At 40.5% G+C, this 6679-nt stretch overlaps 1 protein-coding gene across 8 annotated transcripts in view; it reads right to left on the reverse strand.

The window, feature by feature from the left end:
* SORBS2 (sorbin and SH3 domain containing 2) overlaps nucleotides 1-6182 on the reverse strand; it is a 172815-nt gene extending 166633 nt beyond the window's left edge. For 3 of the 8 annotated variants that reach the window (XM_016211314.2, XM_016211316.2, XM_016211312.2), the window contains exon 1: nucleotides 5626-6176. The gene's annotated coding sequence lies outside the window, so the exon portion shown is untranslated. Of the gene's footprint in view, nucleotides 1-5625 lie in introns of all 8 variants that reach the window. The other 5 variants (XM_087814092.1, XM_016211318.2, XM_087814088.1 and 2 more) reach the window with 4 other exon arrangements.
* Nucleotides 6183-6679: the final 497 nt, after the last annotated feature.

Here is a 6679-nt window from a genome sequence, read left to right on the forward strand (position 1 = left end):
TATCTTTTCCACTGATTTTAGAGAGAGTGGAAGGTAAGGGGGAGGGAGAGAGAGAGAAAGGGGAGAGAGAGAAGCACCTAACGTGAGAGAGACACATCGACCGGCTGAGAGACACACCAACTGGCTGCCTCCCACATGCTCTGACAGGGGTGAGACGTGGGGGCGGGGATGGGACCTGCAACCCGGTTATGCGCCCTCGATCGGGAATCGAACCCTCAACCCTCCGGAGCACACGCTGACGCTCTACCCACCGAGCCTCGCGGGCCAGGGTGAGCTTTGCTTTCTCAAACTTTATTTGGTTAATAGTGTAAAAGGTAGGAGGTCCCTGCAGAGCGTTCAGGTCTGATGTGAGTGCTATTCAAAGAGGCAGAAGTAGCTGGCTTGTCGATGGGTGGAGGACTGTTGCGCACAGTCCAAGGCTCAAGCATGTTTCTCTCTGTCAAAGGGGCTACTGTCTACACCTGGTCAGCTTCTTGGAGGACCACGTGTCTCTGAGAAGCTGCCTGCCTTTACTAGAAGTAGATGCAGGGACTTCAGCATTTTACAAGAGGGCAGAATAAATGTTTATACTGGTACATTTCTCCACCATGGCCAATGATGCCTCAGAATGTCTCATTTGCGTATGTTCTTTCTGTGCGTGGGAAAACACTGCCATTCTTCATGTCATTCCCTGCTTGTGCTATCAGGGGATTTTTACAAGTGGTACAGCTCTTGGTTAGAAACCTATTTTTGCTCTAGTATTTGGATTCCTTATGGCTGATCCTTAAAACCGTATTAATCTCCAAAGGATGGTGAATTGAGTCAAACACCAGAAGGTTTGAAGCCTGAGAGGTGTATGCTGCCCCTCATATTCAGGCGTTCCTGAAAAAAATTTCCTAGGAAAAGGACTCTAAAATGAATTATTCTATACTGATTGGACTAACTCTCCTACTTAAAGCAGAGGGTACAATTCGTTAGGAGGAAGTATGTTTGATATGCAGTTTACACCAACTATGAGAAAACATCTCAAAGGAGAGTTAGAAGAATTGAGTATCTAGGTTAAATTAAATAAAAATTTAAAAAGTAGGCAACAGTTCAACTAAAGAAACCCCTCCAGTATCACTGAAATTTTCAAATAATGTTCTTTATTAAACATAAATTTTCCTTAAATTATCACATGGATATAAAAATAAATTAGGAAATGTAATGAGAATATTGCTAGATTTCAGGTTTTTTGAGATCAAATTTTCTTTGAAGACCCTTGGTTAAATTCAGGAAAGGTGAAAGCTTTCTGAACTTTTTGCTCAAGAAATGCTTTTTAAAGGTGCAGAATGAATGCTGGATCTATGTGTACCTGACCTGAATGGGGAAGAGGAATTCACTGTCTTTTTGACTAAAATTCTTAGCTGGTAAAATAGGACATTTCTGTTTGAAGACTAGGAGACAGTGAAGTGAAGAATAGTTCTATGTAGCTGAGCTAAGCTGCCAGAACCCATATAAAAGCCTGCCTTTGCGGATTCTCTGGCATCAATTCAAATAATATCATCTCGATTGAGGTTAAGCTAGGAGAGTTCTTACTTGTCAATATTTAAAATTCAATAGTTCAGAAGTGTTTCCTTATAGCTGAATGTATTTGTCTTAACTTTTTTCAGAAGTGATATAGGTAAAAAGGCTTTGAGAACCTCCATATAATTATTTGCAGTGAGAGTTCAGAATTTAATGGACATATCCATAGTTAAATTATTACTTTGAGGAATATTTAGAAAATTGTCTAAAACAATCATACATTATAACACTTCACTATAAAATGCAATAAGAGCACACTCATGTCATTTGAATACCAAATATACTCATACACAATTTAGGCCTTCAAAATACTATAACTTACTTAAGGTATAAAATGTTAAAAATGATGCAGAAATACTATAAAATAATGTTTCCTAAAATCTAATTAATACATACAAGTTAAAATAATTGATTCAACATACTTAGTGTTTAAGATGAACAGAACCAATTGCAACTTTAGTTATTATTTAAGTAGCATGCTATATATTAAAATTGGCTGGAAGACAGCCAAAATAAACATTTGAAGGACAGTAGGAATTAAGAGTTGCTATTTATCTTATTTTTATTATACAAGTCAGTACTGGGATATAGTGTGAAAATATGTATAAATATGAATTTAAGCTATTTCCTAATATTTCCATTCTAATTCCAAACATTTAGATATTTTAAACTTCTTAACTTTTGCTACTTTATGTATAAAAATACATACAATATTAATTACAACTTTTGCTTTCAACTTAGTTTATCTTAGAAACAAGGGATTATATATTTATTACATATTAAAATTCCTGATCCATTCTTATTTTTGATTATAGCATTGTGGCAATTTTTCTATAGAAAGCAATAGAAATTTAAGCTTATTTAAAAAATTAATAGTCATGCCACTGAACAGAGAAAAAGGGTGGAAAGTCTCTATAACTAAAAGTATGTCTGTTCAAGAGAGTTACTCACAGGAACTAAGCTGCAGGAAAGTATAAGGTACCTAGTGGTTACCAGTAACCCTGCAGGTTATTTAGGAAAATTAAAAGAAATTCTGCGATTGCAGACCTTGTTTCAATTACTTGGTCTCTTCCCAGTTCGTGAGTTCTACTTTCTTCTGGCTTCACTTCATATGAAAAACAGTTCCATAAGTATCTTTGTTATAATCAGCTATTAATTATCATCAATTCAACATTAATTTTAAATGGTCTGATTTTAGAACAGATTTTGATAGGGTTAACTTACTACACTTATTTTCCCTTGCAAATTTTATAGTAGCTCTAAATAAAAAAGATGCGGCATATTCTAGATACTAAAGCTCTCAAAATGTTTTGTTTAAAACTTACACGTCACAAAATTTTCCCTCAGAAAATTCTGCTATACTATGGGTTATAGCTTTTTTCAAATTGTGACCCTGAAGCCGTATCAGAAAAACGAAAGCCTCGTTGCTGTTTTTAAATGTTTGGAGTTTTGTCTGATCAAAGGCAGTGTAATGGATAATAGGACTTCTATTTCAAGATCAAGCCCGAATTTACAATAACTAGTAAGACAATAGTGAAGTCTGAGGTTACCGGTCCACATCCGAATGCCAAGTTCTAGACACTGGACAGTGTCCACGCAGAGATCAGGAGGCCGCGGGCAGCCGCGGCAGAGGTGAGCGCAGTGTGGTGCGGATGACAGAGCTCCAGGCACAAGATTCAGATGTAGCCGAAGGGGAGGGTGAGGAGTGTCTGGGGAGACAGCCTCGCTGGCTGACAAAGATGGGGCAGCTTTAGAGAAAAAGCCTATAGGGAGGCTTTGCAAAAGTTTGGTACGGTGTGTTTGGGAAATTACATAGTATTTGACATTGCTAGCAGGTGAATCGGAAAGAGGCGGAAGAGTACAAAAATAGACAAAAGCCAAGGGGCCAAGTCTTAAAATTTACGGATTGTATTTCTGTATCTGGTTCTAAAAGTTGTTGAGTTAATAACTATGTCGATCTACTATGCACATGTGGACGTAAAATGCTAATTCACAGCATACCAACTTAACAGGTTATTAATGTAGAAACATAACACAGGTATAAAGTGTGCGTGTCACGGTAGGCAGGTGTCCTTACGTATTTCCTCACCTAGTTCTTCTAAAACTCCCCCGAGAAAAACCAATGCAAAATCATCTCGCTGCACGCCTTTGCTCTGTGTCAGTTCTGAGAACTCCTTTTGCAGCGCAAAGCTCTGAAGGGAATTCAGTTGAAGAGAAAGTCTTACTCCCTTTCATTCTGCTACAACAGAACCATTTTTGGGACTTTCTTTATTAATAGAATTTGACTTAAAACCAAGTCTGTTCATTTAGCTTTTTTTTTTTTTTTAAGTTAAACATAAGCGAAGTACGATGCCATCACCTCCTATTTTATCCCATATATTGTCTCACACACACCAGCAGGCATATTCCTGTGTGTTCCCATTGTTAAACATTTTGACATGATTCTCTAGACTAAGATGACTGGGTCTGAGTCTTTATATCTTGAATATTGGTGACATTTAGAGCAGAAGTTTAGAAAAATTTTCTCCCTGTACTTTATAATTCTCTTATCTTGGGGCATTATTGACATACCTGTGAAACAGGTGATGTGTGCTTGCATGTAGCAGTGAAAATTATATTATTATACTTAAAATTAAAAGGCGCCTCCCATGTCACTCATATTTTTGGAAAAAAAGAAGCAGATAAAAAATATTTCTTAGAAGTAAATCTTGGATTTACTATTTACTGTTTGTTTGATATTTCATGGTAGATTCAACCTTCAGTAGAGGTTTTTATTCAAAGTTTTCAACAAAATAGCTTTCCTTATATACAGGATGACCCCAAAAATATATACACACTTTGCATGATTATAAAGTCAGTGTTTAATAACATACAGTTCATTTTCAAAATTAAGTGAGTTAACAGCTGTTAAAGTGTGTATACATTTTTGGGGGACACCCTGTACTTCCAATAGCAATGTAAATAATCTGATATTCCTGGTAGACCAACAATAGGATTGATTTAGGTAAAGCTAAAATGCTGCTGAAACAGGATTTCATCATTATTTGGTCATATCCTTACCAAGGATTTCAATTTGACAGACCAATTTCAATCCACAGTAACAGCTTTGTTCCTAAGAGACTGTAAATCAAAGAAATGCTCACTAAGGGGCAGTTCCTACTGCAGTTCAAAGTCTGCGCTATTATCACGTCGCAATTGACAGCAAACATGCCCCGCAAATATTAGTGCCCGACCTTTGGAGGAGGTATGTGGTGTTTTTCGTTTCACTCTCTACCTCTGAAACCTATCTGCCTGTGAGAAAAACTGTGCAATAAAAGAAGTTTTACCAGCACATACTGTAGCTGTGCTTGAATTCAATGTGCGGATTTCACTTCCTTTCTTTCCTTGGATCCCGGCCGGGCGCACAATGGGGGTGTTGTGCTCTGGGCGAGCGTGGCGAGCATGATACTGGGAAAGGACGCGTGAGCTGCTTCCAGGACCTACACTATTTGCTTTACGACGCCCCCAAGCAAATCCAACAGCACACCGAGGCTCTGAGCTCAGAGGAGGCAAGTGCAAAATCCACCGGCTATTCTGACCTGCATACGGAACGGCATTTCTTAAGTGAAAAGCCTACACAGGTGTGTTGAGAGTTAAAATACATCAACGCCGAGGCTTAAACATAAACACTTCACAATTTTTAAGCCTCTGATTTTCCATTTAATTCTTTTAACACATGTCAAAGTGCAGTTAATAAAAGAACCCATTGTCTGTGAGGGAGAAAGGTTGTTGGTTATAAAGACTACCCAGAATAAGCCATTCTGGTCTGTTAAAATAGTAAATATTTATTCCAAACACCAAGGGGTATTAGTAATGTTTTTGTTGGTTATATCATCTGATTTCTAGAAGCTAAACTCACTGAAACAAGTCTGTGCCTCGGACACTATTTTGTGGAAGAGTGTGTGTGTGTGTGTGTGTGTGTGTGTGTGTGTGTGTGTGTGGATCCCTCCTCGGTAAATCAGAGAACACAATGTATACCCATGTTTCAGGTTAAGCTGAGTTACTGATAATGCTGTGTTTTAAGGAAGGCAAAAGGCTTACCTCTGTCAGTGAGTGGCCACACAGGGCTCCTGCTGGGCCGCGGCCTCGGCGTGCAGGCAGATGCTCTGGGAGCCAACGGCCTGTCCCCGGGAAGCAGGTGAACCTGAGAGCGCCCTGCCGCCGGGTCCCAGCCCCGCGGCCACCGGAGCAGCGCACACCTGCTTCCCCGCCCTGGCAGGCACGGCCTCGCCCCCGGCTCGCAGGCGGGAGCGCCCTCCTTCTGGGTCACTAGTTTTCAGGCTGAGCAGCTAGAGAGCTGCTGAGATAATATTGCAGGCAAGGCTTGCCTTCCCGAGACAAAACCCTTTCTGCTGTCTGATAGCAGATATGCAGCATTATCTCGCCGCATTCCAGTTTCTCAGCTCAGCTCCGGGGAGCAGCAGTCAGCAGCCTGTCCCAGCGGCAGCTTGCAGGCGGCCGGCTCTGAGCATTGTATGCTAAGGTGCCCATCGCTCCTCTCCTCTCTGAATAGCTGTTTAAAAAATGCTTCTTCCAGGGTAACGCTCGGCGGAATATGCCACCCTGCTTTCCATAAGTAAAATGGCTGGTGCTCGCAGCCCTGCTGCAGGCAGCTCATTGGGTTCCCCTGGCTTTGCGTAGTCATAGCAACAGCCAACAGCCAGCCATAGGCTGCAAGCGCGGCTGGTCATGTGCAGGGCACCCACCCAGCTTGCGAATGTCTTTTCATCAAACTCATCATTTTTTAATTTCTTTTTAAGGAGGGTAGCTTCTGCTCTTTCTAAATATTTCACCAATAGTCCAAGTGTCTAAGTTTTCAGTTTTCAAGAGGAACTTAGGTTATAGGAGACAGTGCTGCATGTGGAACTGAGAAAGGGAAGCCCTGCTCAATAGACAGAGTCGGGTCTCTCCAGGTTAACAACATGCAAATCAGAGTAGGGACGCTAACTGGGACCATTGTCAAAACAGGTACGACCTTCACTCCTAGAATGAGCCTAAAGGAGACTGACAAATACGGACAGTTATACTTTTTGTCCTCCTGTGCACCCAAAGGTTGCCGATTCGATTCCTGATCAGTTGCGGGCTCGATCCTGGT

The sequence above is a fragment of the Miniopterus natalensis genome, chromosome 2, assembly GCF_054644295.1.
Source record: "Miniopterus natalensis isolate mMinNat1 chromosome 2, mMinNat1.hap1, whole genome shotgun sequence".
Classification (NCBI taxonomy): Eukaryota; Metazoa; Chordata; class Mammalia; order Chiroptera; family Miniopteridae; genus Miniopterus; species Miniopterus natalensis.